At 45.4% G+C, this 12,915-nt stretch overlaps 2 protein-coding genes across 3 annotated transcripts in view; one reads left to right on the top strand and one right to left on the bottom strand.

Annotated features, from left to right (window-relative positions):
• Positions 1–965, bottom strand: part of ZNF740 (zinc finger protein 740) — a 10,392-nt gene extending 9,427 nt beyond the window's left edge. The window contains exons 1-2 of the mRNA XM_027768535.1: positions 666–965; positions 286–416 (exon numbers count right to left, since the gene is read on the bottom strand). The gene's annotated coding sequence lies outside the window, so the exon portion shown is untranslated. The remainder of the gene's footprint in view (positions 1–285; positions 417–665) is intronic.
• Positions 1–12,915, top strand: part of CSAD (cysteine sulfinic acid decarboxylase) — a 38,234-nt gene that overhangs the window by 658 nt on the left and 24,661 nt on the right. The window lies entirely within an intron of this gene.

Raw genomic sequence — 12,915 nt, 5'->3', positions numbered from 1 at the left:
GCGGGGGGCCCTGGAGGGGGGGGGGCAGCCAGAAACGGGGTGAGGCTGGGGACGCACGGAGGGGTGCAGCTGGTGAGGGGGCGGTGCCGGCGAGCGGAAGGACTCGAGGAAGGCGGGTCGGAGAGATTGCGCGTGCGCCGTGGCGCGGGCGAGCCCCGGCCGCCATCTTGACTGAGGGCAGGATCCAGGGCCCTGAAATACAGTAGTGAAGCGCAGGGTGCTAATCTTAGGGAGGGTTGGCTGCGGGAGCTGGGTAAGAGTCCTTGAAAAACCGCCATTACTTACCTTTCTTCGAAGACCTTCTCCCCACCGCTTCGCGTCCGCAGCACCGAGCGGAGCCTGAGTAGTTCATACCGGGCCCTTTCACCCAACTCAGCTGACGTCGTCTTTTCTTGAGCTTTGCATCGAGCCCAGATCTGCGGATGTGGGGTTAGCTGGGGCAAGGAGTGAACTTTCTTTGCGCACTCCTGTCTCGTCAGTCAGCCAGTCTGAAAACGAGTGTACTCAGAGCGGGTCCTGAGTAGTCCTCGATGCCGACTGCTCACTTCCCTGCCTAAGTCAGGCGCGCACCGCAAACCCAGTTTCCTGTTCTTTGCCTTCTACCGAATCCGATCTCCGGCCATCTCTAACACTGGCCTCCGCCTCAAAGAGAGACTAGCACTCACCTCAGCAGGAGGCTAGATTCGTTAGAGACTTGGCCCTCTTAGAAGCTGGCCTTTGGGCCAGGCGGCGGCTGGAAAGTGAAAACTTGAACCGGTCTTCCAGTGTAACCATTAGGGAGGGGTCTTGCTAAAGATGAACTGTGCAGCTGCGCTCAATGGAGGGAAATGCTCATTCCGCTTACGTCCTGATTTCTGCTAAAGGTGCTATCACAAAGTGAGTTTAGGACGGTTAGTGGTGATACCAAAAGAAAGAAATGATTACGATGAAAAAGAACAGTGATTCCCAACCACTTAAAAATACTGACTTTCTTTATTACTGTTATTTTTTTTTTTTGAGAGATTTTCACTGTAGGGCGCGCGCATGCGCTCGCCAGACAGAGAGAGACATAGAGACAGAAAGCAAGAAATCACCCCGCAGGGGGGGATGGTCACGCCGCAATCCCTTCTCCTCCATTCTCCTCTCGGGATCTTGGGCACGCACGCACGCACACGCGCCCAGCGTGAGTTTTAAGCCACCGGGTCCGGGACACGAACCGCGGTCGACTACGTGGGAGTCCAGCGACATAGCCATTACGCTAACTGCTGGTTCCCTATTACTGTTATTTTTAAAGATAGTATTTAATTTTAATTTTATTATTATCATCATTCTTTAGTTTTGACAGAGCAAGCAAGCCGCCAGGTCCAGGACTTGACCCATGGTTGGCCATATGGGAGTCCAGTGCCTCAATCACCAGGCCACCTGCCAGCTCCTGTCATTATTTTTAAGTTTGCTATAGGGCACATGGACTTACTAGACATACATACATACATACAGAGAGAGAGAGAGAGAGAGAAAGCAAGCCACCAGGTCCAGGACTTGAACATCCTCCGGGGGTGAGGTGGGGGATGGCCACACTACAATCCCTTCTCCTCTATTTTCCTCTAGGGATTTTGGGCACACATGCACACGTGTCTGGCATGAATTTCAAGCCACCAGATCCAGGACGCGAACCGCGATAAGCCATGTGGGAGTTCAAAGCCCTTAACCACCGTGCAACCTGCTGGCCCCGCCACCACTTTTTTTTTTTTTTAAGCATACTTACTTAGTATTTCTTCCTTGAGCAAGAGACAGGCACCTCCAACAGAACCTTTGTCAGTTCCACTTCCCCCATCTCTAGCCAACCAGGATCATAGATGGCTTCTGCACCTGCGGTGTACAGGAGGAGCACCTGATGCTCATCAGAACCTCGAGCATTTCAGTATGCTGGCCCCTGACTATTCTTGTACACAAATTCCTTCCTTCCTTTCTTCCTTTATTTTTGTTTTAGTTAATTATCTTTTAAATTCTATTTGTTATTATTATTTTTTAATTTGACCAGACAGAGACAGAGAGAGAATGGGAAAGCAAGAAAGCAAGCTGCCAGGTCCAGGGCTCAAACTGCGGTCAGCCGTGTGGGAATTCAGTGCCTTGAACCACCATACCACCTGCTGCCCCCCCCCTTTTTTAATGAGAGAGAAGGATAGAAAGGGAGAGGTATTTTTTGGCAGGTTTTCATGTTGTGCCTCAGTCTCCCAGTTAGCTAGGATTACAGATAGACATTACTGTAAATTGGGGTGGAAAAATTTCCATTTCCCTGAGCACTCTACATTTTGAGCCATTGAAAGGAACTTTCTTGCACTCTTAGAATTATTCCAAAATTGATACAAAATAGAGAGAAATAAGTTTAAATTAAAAAAAAAATCAGCTCATACTTTTTTTTTTTTTTTAAGGTTTTTGCCATAGGGTGCATGTGCTTGCCCGAGAGACAGAGAGGAAAAGTGAAACCTCACTTTGCAAGAGTGATGGCCACACCACAATCCCTTTGCCTCCATTCTCCTTCTGGGATCTTGGACACGTGTGCACATCCACCCAGCATGAGTTTCAAGCCACCAGGTCCAGGACTCACTGCAGTTGGTCACGTGGGAGTCCAGAACTTTAACCACCGTATCACTTACTGGTCCCAGCTCATACTTCTTTTTACAAGTTCACACAATACCCAAATATAAAATACAAAGAAGTCTTCTCCTCTATTCTCCCATGCTCCTGAAAGTAGTCCTTCATATAATTTTGATGTATATATCTTTAGACCTTTTCTGTGTTCATACAAAAATATTTCATCCAGGGACCAGCAGTTAGCATAATGGCTATGTTGCTGAACTCCCATGTAGCCGACTGCGGTTCAAGTCCCAGACCCGGTGGTTTAAACTCACGCCGGTGTGCGTGCGTGCGTGCCCAAGATCCCAAGAGGAGAATGGAGAAGGGATTACGGTGTGGCCATACCCCCTGGGGGATGATTTCTTGCTTTCCATCTCTCTGTCTTTCTGGCGAGCACACGTGCCCTATAGCAAAAAAACTCTCAAAAAAAAAAATGTTTCATCCAGTGAATACTTTCTGAGCATCTGTAATGTGCCACACAGTGTATTTTAACAATTAAGTCAGTTCACACTTTTACGCATGCTGTGCAGAGCCCAGCTAAGGTGGTGCAAGCAGGTGGGGGCACTGCTGTGTGAAGCTAGAGCTGCAGAGGAGACCTGCTCAGATCTGGGAACCACTCCAGACCATAGCGGAGTGTACCTGTAATTCTAACTAACTGAGAGCCTGAGGCACAACCTGGTGGGACCCTGCCAGAAACACCTGTCTCCCTCCCTTTCACGCTCACTGAAAAAAAATTTAACTGTTGTGGGATCAGCTGGTGGTGTGGTGGTTAAGGCAGCTAAATGGGTCCTTCATGGCCAACTGCAGGCTTAAGCCTGGGTCCTGTGGCTTGAAAAAGCACACAGGGCACATGTATGCATGTGTGCCCCAAATCCCAAGATGAGAATGGAGAAGTTGCCATAGTGGGCCATGTGGGAGTCCAGTGCTCTTAACCACCACACCACCTGCTAGCCCCAATGATTTCTTTACATGGATTTTTTTTTTTAAGACAGATTTTTGCTATAGGACACATGTGCTGGCAAGATAGACAGAGAGAGATGGAGAGATAGAAAGCAAGAAATCTCCCCCTAGGAGAGATGGCCATGTTGCAATCCCTTCTCTTCCATTCTCCTCTCAGGGTTTTGGGCACGCATGTACATGTGCCCAGCATGAGCTTTAAGCCACCAGGTCCAGGATCATGGTCAACTATGTGGGAGTCCAGCAATGTAACCATTACATCATCTGTTGGTCCCTTTACAGAGAATTTTTAAAGATATATACTTTTTTTCTTTTTTTAAAGAATTATATATTTTATTTTATTTTTTGTTATTATTATTATTTAAATTTAACCAGAGAGAGAGACAGAGAGAAAGAGAAAGGGAAAGTGAGAAAACAAATCACCAGGTCCAGGACTTGAACCATGGTCAGCTATGTGGGAGTCTAACACCTTAACCACTGCGCCACCTGCTGACCCTGTAAAAGATACATTTTAATGTTTTTTTTTTTAATTTTTTAAATTTATTTTTATTTTTTTGAGAGTTTTTCGCTGTAGGGCGCTTGTGCTCGCCAGACAGACGGAGAGAGACAGAGAGACAGAAAGCGAGAAATCACCCCCCAGGGGGGGATGGTCACACTGCAATCCCTTCTCCTCCATTCTCCTCTCGGGATCTTGGGCACGCACGCACACGCACCCGGCGTGAGTTCTAAGCCACCAGGTCTGGGACGTGAACCACAGTCGACTACGTGGGAGTCCAGCGACATAGCCATAACGCTAATTGCTGGTTCCCACATTTTAATGTTTTTGTCATAGGGTGTGTTCAAGTGAAGAGAGAAGAGAGACAGAGAGACAAAAGAAAAGTAAGAAATCACCTTCTGTGGGGATGGTTATGCTGCAGTCCCTTTTCCTGGGATTATGGGCATACACACACACACCTGGCATGCTTTTTTTTTTTTTTTTAAAGAATTTTTCTTTTTTTTTTATTTGTTATTATTATTATTTTAAATTTGACCAGAGAGAGACAGAGAAGAAGGAAAAATGAGAAAACAAGCCACCAGGTCCAGGACTCAAACCATGGTCAACCATGTAAGAGTTCAGCACTTTAACTACTGCACCACCTGCTGGCCCCACACTGGGCATGATTTTTAAGCTACCAGGTCCAGGACTCTGCAGTCTGCCATGTGGGAATCCAGTACCTTAACCACTATGCCACCTGCTGGCTCAGTTTTTTTTAATTTTACATTGTCAAATCATCTTGTGGCTTTTGGGTTCACATGACTTGCTACCTCAAGATTACTAAAATATTTCCCTGATCTTCCTCCTGGTATATTCTTTTTTAAAAAATAATTATTTTAAATTTTTTATTAATTTTTATTTTTCAATTTGCTGTAGGACATGTATACTCAAGAGAGAGAAAGCAAGAAAGCAAGCCACAGGTCTGGGACTGAAACAGTGGTGGGCCGGCCATGTGGGAGTCCAGTACCTCAACCACCGTGCCACCTGCTGGCCCTCCTGGTGTCCTTATAGTTGCATATTTTCAGTTCTTGTCTATCTGTCCTTCCGTCCGTCCTTCCTTCCTTCCTTCCTTCCTTCTCACTCACTCTCACCCACTCTTTCTTTCTTTGTCTTTCTGTCTTTCTTCTTTCTTTTGCTATAGGGCAAATGTACTCACCAGAGAGAGAGGCAGAGTGAGAAGGAAAGTGAGAAATCACCTCCCGGGGAAATGACCATGGCACAGTCTCTTCTCCTCCAGTCTCCACTCCAGATTTCAGACTGTGCCCATCATGATTTTCAAGCCACTGGGTCCAGAATTGGAACTGCACGGTGGGTCATGTGGGATCCAGCATCTTACATCGATGCCATCTGCTGGCCTCAGTTTTTGTGCAGAGTGAGTAGTGAGAAATGTGAGACTTAACAAGGGTAAGTGATGCAGGGGGAGAGGCACTAGCCAACAAGACAGAAATAGGGCCAAATGGTGGTGCAGTAGTAATACAATTAGACCCACATGGGAACGGGCTTGGGTTAGGGTCCCAGGACATGTTAGGCACTTGTACACCTACCCATGATCTAGTTGGCTGGGATGGGGTGGGTCACAGTGTGGAGACCCCATTGGGGGTAACTGTTTTTTCCCTTCCCTTCCCTTCCCTTCTCTTCCCTCCCCCTTTTTACCTTCCTTCTTTCCTTCCTTCCTTTTTTTAAATTTAAATTTTATTTGTTATTATTATTATTTTTTATTTTGACCACAGAGACAGATAGAGAGAAAGGACAAGTGAGAAAGCAAGCCACCAGGTCCAGGATTCGAACCACAGTCGGCCATGTGGAAGTCCAACACCTTAATCACCACACTACCTGCCGGCCCATCTTTCTTTCTTTCTCTCTCTCTCTCAGAAAGACATAAATAAATAAACTCTTAGAAAAGAAAAAAGTGATCTGGACTCATTCTTTAAAGAAGAAAAAAGTGACCTTTACAGTCTTGGAAAATTATAATAGATTGTCCTCTCCAGCCCAGAAGTCCTCATCTTGAAAGCAAGAATGAATTAAGAAATACCTATTCAGGCTCATTTCTGGTACTACTGTGAAGATCCAGCAGGATAATGCATGAGAAGGCTTGGGAAGGAGAGAACACTTTGCACATCTAAGTTATTATTTCTTTTTTTCTTTAGAGAGAGATTTTTGCTGTAGGGCACATGTGCTCACCAGAGAGAAAGACAAAAAATGAGAAATCACTCCCTGAGGAGGTGGCCTTCTATCTTCTCCTCTTGGGGTTCTGGGCATGCATGCACACGTGTGTGCGACATGAGTCTCAAGCAACCAGATCTGGGACTTGAACCACAATCAACTATGTAGGAGTCCAACAACGTCATCATTATGCCATCTGCTGGTCCCCTAAATTATTATTAATACAGATTCTTGTTTGATGTTTTTTTTTTTTTTTAAAGAATTATTCATTTTATTTTATTTGTTATTATTATTATTTTAAATTTGACCAGAGAGAGACAGAGAAGAAGGAAAAATGAGAAAACAAGCCACCAGGTCCAGGACTCAAACCATGGTCAACCATGTAAGAGTTCAGCACTTTAACTACTGCACCACCTGCTGGCCCCACACTGGGCATGATTTTTAAGCTACCAGGTCCAGGACTCTGCAGTCTGCCATGTGGGAATCCAGTACCTTAACCACTATGCCACCTGCTGGCTCAGTTTTTTTTAATTTTACATTGTCAAATCATCTTGTGGCTTTTGGGTTCACATGACTTGCTACCTCAAGATTACTAAAATATTTCCCTGATCTTCCTCCTGGTATATTCTTTTTTAAAAAATAATTATTTTAAATTTTTTATTAATTTTTATTTTTCAATTTGCTGTAGGACATGTATACTCAAGAGAGAGAAAGCAAGAAAGCAAGCCACAGGTCTGGGACTGAAACAGTGGTGGGCCGGCCATGTGGGAGTCCAGTACCTCAACCACCGTGCCACCTGCTGGCCCTCCTGGTGTCCTTATAGTTGCATATTTTCAGTTCTTGTCTATCTGTCCTTCCGTCCGTCCTTCCTTCCTTCCTTCCTTCCTTCCTTCTCACTCACTCTCACCCACTCTTTCTTTCTTTGTCTTTCTGTCTTTCTTCTTTCTTTTGCTATAGGGCAAATGTACTCACAAGAGAGAGAGGCAGAGTGAGAAGGAAAGTGAGAAATCACCTCCCGGGGAAATGACCATGGCACAGTCTCTTCTCCTCCAGTCTCCACTCCAGATTTCAGACTGTGCCCATCATGATTTTCAAGCCACTGGGTCCAGAATTGGAACTGCACGGTGGGTCATGTGGGATCCAGCATCTTACATCGATGCCATCTGCTGGCCTCAGTTTTTGTGCAGAGTGAGTAGTGAGAAATGTGAGACTTAACAAGGGTAAGTGATGCAGGGGGAGAGGCACTAGCCAACAAGACAGAAATAGGGCCAAATGGTGGTGCAGTAGTAATACAATTAGACCCACATGGGAACGGGCTTGGGTTAGGGTCCCAGGACATGTTAGGCACTTGTACACCTACCCATGATCTAGTTGGCTGGGATGGGGTGGGTCACAGTGTGGAGACCCCATTGGGGGTAACTGTTTTTTCCCTTCCCTTCCCTTCCCTTCTCTTCCCTCCCCCTTTTTACCTTCCTTCTTTCCTTCCTTCCTTTTTTTAAATTTAAATTTTATTTGTTATTATTATTATTTTTTATTTTGACCACAGAGACAGATAGAGAGAAAGGACAAGTGAGAAAGCAAGCCACCAGGTCCAGGATTCGAACCACAGTCGGCCATGTGGAAGTCCAACACCTTAATCACCACACTACCTGCCGGCCCATCTTTCTTTCTTTCTCTCTCTCTCTCAGAAAGACATAAATAAATAAACTCTTAGAAAAGAAAAAAGTGATCTGGACTCATTCTTTAAAGAAGAAAAAAGTGACCTTTACAGTCTTGGAAAATTATAATAGATTGTCCTCTCCAGCCCAGAAGTCCTCATCTTGAAAGCAAGAATGAATTAAGAAATACCTATTCAGGCTCATTTCTGGTACTACTGTGAAGATCCAGCAGGATAATGCATGAGAAGGCTTGGGAAGGAGAGAACACTTTGCACATCTAAGTTATTATTTCTTTTTTTCTTTAGAGAGAGATTTTTGCTGTAGGGCACATGTGCTCACCAGAGAGAAAGACAAAAAATGAGAAATCACTCCCTGAGGAGGTGGCCTTCTATCTTCTCCTCTTGGGGTTCTGGGCATGCATGCACACGTGTGTGCGACATGAGTCTCAAGCAACCAGATCTGGGACTTGAACCACAATCAACTATGTAGGAGTCCAACAACGTCATCATTATGCCATCTGCTGGTCCCCTAAATTATTATTAATACAGATTCTTGTTTGATGCAAATCAAATGTATGCAAAGGGTCAGCCAGTGGTGTGATAGTCAAAGCAGCTGGATCCCACTTGGCTGACTGCATGGCTTGAGAAATGCACTGGGCCCACGTGTACATTTGTGCCCCAGATCCCAAGGGGAGATTGCAATGTGGCCATCCCCACTTGGAGCTGCACTTTTTCACTTTCCCTCTCTCTCTGAGTGAGCACACATGCCCTCTATTTAAAAAAGTAAAAGGGGGGGGGGGAATGCAGCATTGTTTTTTAGTGCCATCGATAGTTGATTGATTAGGGCCAACAGGTGGCATAGTGGTTAAGGCACTGGGCTCTCACATTGTCGACCAGACCCGGGGGCGAGAAACTCAGGCTGGGCACGTGTGTGTGTGTGTGTGTGTGTGTGTGTGTGTGCCCAAAATCCCAAGGGGAGAATGGAGGAGAAGGGATTGCAACGTGTCCATCCCCTTGGGAAGTGATTTCTTACCTTCTGTCTCTGGTGAGTGCATGCACCCTATAGCAAAAATCTCTCTTAAAAAGAATTGATTTATTCAACAAATGTTTATTGAATGTCTTTGTGCAATACCCTGGAGGAGAAAGTTGTGAGAAGAAATTAGGGAACTAAAATTTTTGAAGGTGCCTACTTTGTAGCTGGTGTTTTATTTAATGAATAGTAAAGCTTAGTTCTCTCTGCCCAGGAATGTGGTTTAGAAAGGGAGAAAACACTGTTTGCATAAGAAGAGTTGGTATCTTTGTTAATGTGGGTGTGGAGCCAGTGGGCTTTATGGTTAGGTAGGTATTGAATAGATAGTCTTTCTAACGATAAGCTTGACTCAAAGCCTTCAAAAGGCAACTGCCCCATCCTTTGGCCCCAGGCAGGTCTCTGCCTATGTGCCTATGAGACCTTCCCTAACTCCCTCTTCCCTCGGGCCCAACCCATCACTTATTCAAATAGCATGATGATGACCCCTGATTAGCCTTTTCCTGCACCAACTCTCTATCACCCTAAGGAGAGCCTGAGTGTTTTCTCCTGGAGAAATTGCCCTGGGCCACTTAAGCAGAGTTAACCAGTCCTGGGCTTTCTGATGAGCACTCACGCTGTCTGTTCTGGTGGTCGGTCGGTGGTCGGTGTTCGGTGGTCGTCCGTGTGTTTGTTTTACATGCAGGTCTCCCTGCTATGCCTGTCTGTTAAGTGAAGCCCACAGGGCAGACACAGCGCTCAGGGCAGTGCCGTCCAGGCGTGCAGAAGTAGACACTCAGTCAATGTTTGCTGAACAAGCTGAACTCGTTCCCCTCTCAGGGCAGGCAGGGTTGCGCAATGGGACGAGCAGTGTGTGGCTCCCTTTGCCACCCATTAACCTTGGGTAGTAGTGGACTGAGGGGCTGGGAAACCACATGATATACAAGGGACATTCCTTGAGCCTAGCAATTTGTATAATGGCCCCTTAGTTTCTACTTAATCTTGTCATTTGGGGGAGGAGGGCTATCATTTAAAAATAACCCTCAATACCATAACGCATGAAATTATTGTATACAATTATGAAAATATAGGAGTATATAAATAAGGAAGATCAGAAAGTGAGCCTTTTCTCTCGTCCTGTATTGCTGAGAAGGTTAAGATCCTGAGGAAAGAGTTTCTTCACCACCTCCCCACCTCATCTCGAAAGTGAACACTCAAGGCTCAAAGACCAGAATTCCATAGTGAGTTTTCTGTGTCCTCCTCATACTGGACAGTGTGCTGCCTCCTAGCCTCACCTGGAAGCTTCTCTACTCTTTCGTTTGGTACCACATTCTGTTCCTGTTTCAGCATTGTTTCCTGATGCCCCTCTCCTGCCAGGGGTCCACCTGTCATTCTGTTTCTGGAGGAAGGTGTCTACTTCCATGGCCTCGACTGCCCAAATGTCTGCCTACACCAGCCTTCTCCCCTTGGCCATCCGGTCATCATAATTCCAACACCCAGAACAAAGCAAAGCAAAACAAAACAAAACAAAACAAAACAGTTATTATTTTGAAGTCTTGGGGCCAGCAGGTGGTGTGGAGGTTAAGGCCCACAGGGCCGACTGAGATTCAAGTCCCAGACCCAGCAGCCTGAAAATCATGCCAGGTGCATATGCATGCATGCCCAAAATCCTGAGAGGAGAATGGAGGAAAAAGGATTGCAGCGTGGCCATCCCCCGGGGGAATGAGTTTTTGCTTTCCCTTTCTTCATCTCTCTCTGTTTCCCTCTTACAAGCACATGTGCCCTATGGCAAAAGCCTATATATAGGGAAATATTATATTCTTTTTTAGTCTTAAAAGTTATGCAAGGATGACTGCTAACAGGTGCAGAGTTTCTTTCTGAAATGGTGAAAATAATCTGGAATTAAATAGTAGTAACTGATGTACAACTTTGTAAACATACTGAAAACTGAGTTACTTTGAACAAGTGAACTTTTTGGTGCGTGAATCACTTTATGGTACGTGAATCTTATTTATTTATTTTAAACATGTATTTGTTCATTTATTTATCTTTTTATTTCTTGTGATTTTCAAGGCACTGGGCCTGGGATTCAAACTGCACTCAACCACGTGGGAACCCTGTATCTTTACCACCACTCCACCTACTGGCCCTATGAATCTTACTTCAACAAACTTTTTTTATATTTTGTTTTGCCATAGAGCATATGTGCTTGCCTAAGAGAGACAGAGAGAAAGAGACAAATCACCCCAGGGGGATGGCCACTATATAATCCCTTTTCCTCCATTCCCCTCTCAGGATTCTGGGCATGCATGCACACATGCCTGGCTTGATTTTCAAGCAGCTGGGTCTGGGATTTGAATCACTTAGTCGGCCGGGTGGGATCCTTAACTTCCATGCCACCTGCTGGCCCCTAACATATGTTTTTTTAATCCCTACAGGGGGCCAGTAGTAAAATGCAGTGCTTTATGAGGCAGATCCATGTGGGAAGGTTGCCCCTTCACACCCAGACACCTTGCTGAGTATACCAGGCACATGCGAAGCTGGGGGTAGATCCCTGCATCAGGAACCTCTAGGGGGTGCTGTCTCTGTCTCTCCCCCTTTCTCTCTCATTCATGGAATAAATAAGCCTTTTTAAAAAATGTCTGTAGGGATGGGACCAGCAGTTAGCGTAATGGCTATGTCGCTGGATTCCCATGTAGTTGACTGAAGTTCGTGTCCCGGACCTGGTGGCTTAAAACTCACGCACGCGTGTCCGTGCGTGCCCAAGATCCCGAGAGGAGAATGGAGGAGAAGGGATCACGGTGTGGCCATCCCCCCTGGGGGGTGATTTCTTGCTTTCTATCTCTTTGTCTCTGTCTGTCTGGCAAGCGCACGTGCCCTATAGCAAAAACCTCTTAAAAAAAAATGTCTATAGGGGCCAGTAGGTTGCATGGTGGTTAAGGCACTGGACACACTCCCATATGACCAACCATGGTTCGAGTCCTGGATTTGGTGGCTTGCTTTCTCACTTTCCCTCTCTTTCTCTCTCCCTCTGTGTCTCTCTCTCTGATCAAATTAAAATAAAATGAGTGAATAAATAATTCTTTTTTTTTGAGAGTTTTTTCACTATAGGGCACATGCGTTCGCCAATTAAAAAAAAAATGTCTATAGAGAAACAGCCAGGTGGCATGGTGATTAAGGGTGGCTAGATCCCACATGGTTGACTGCATGGTTCCAAGTCCCAGACCTGGCACCTTAAGAACCACACTGGGCACATATGTGTACATGTTCAAAATCCTGAGAGGAAGATGGAGGAAAAGAGATTGTGGCATGGCCATTCTCCTGGGGGAGAGGTGATTTTTCACTTTCTCCCCCCTCTCTGTCTCTCTAAGGCAAGTGCATGTACCTTTTAGTGAAACCTAAAACGAAGAAATAAAACCGTATCAATATAGATATAGATAGAGATACATACACATACTATTGTCTTTGTCTTTCTGAACTCTCTGAAAAATGTAGACATTATACTCCTTCACCACTAAATGTTTCAGCGTGTGTGGTTTTTTTTTATGTTTGCAGAAGCTTTATTTATTTATTTTGAAGATTTTTTTAGAGTATGTGCTATTGCCAAAGAGAGACAGAGAAAGTGAGAAATCACCCCCCAGGGGGGATGGCCACACCACAATCCTTTCTCCTCCATTCTCCTTTCAGGATCTTGGGTACGCACATGCACCTGAAGTGATTTTCAAGCTGCCAGGTCTAGGATTCAAACCAGGGTGGCCACATGGGAGTCCAGTGCCCGGACCACTATACCACCTGCTGGCCCCTCCGCTGCTTTTTTATTTTTAAAGAATTATTTATTATTTATTTTTATTTATTCATTTATTTATTTTAATTTGAGTAGAGAGAGAGGGAAGGCGAGAAAGCAAGCTACCAGGTCCAAGACTTGAACCATGGTTGGCCATGTGGGAGTATCCAGTGCCTTAACCACCATGCCACCTGCCG

Source organism: Tupaia chinensis, unplaced genomic scaffold (genome assembly GCF_000334495.1).
Source record: "Tupaia chinensis unplaced genomic scaffold, TupChi_1.0 Scaffold146740_1, whole genome shotgun sequence".
NCBI lineage: Eukaryota > Metazoa > Chordata > Mammalia > Scandentia > Tupaiidae > Tupaia > Tupaia belangeri.
This window is presented reverse-complemented; position numbering and strand designations above follow the sequence as displayed.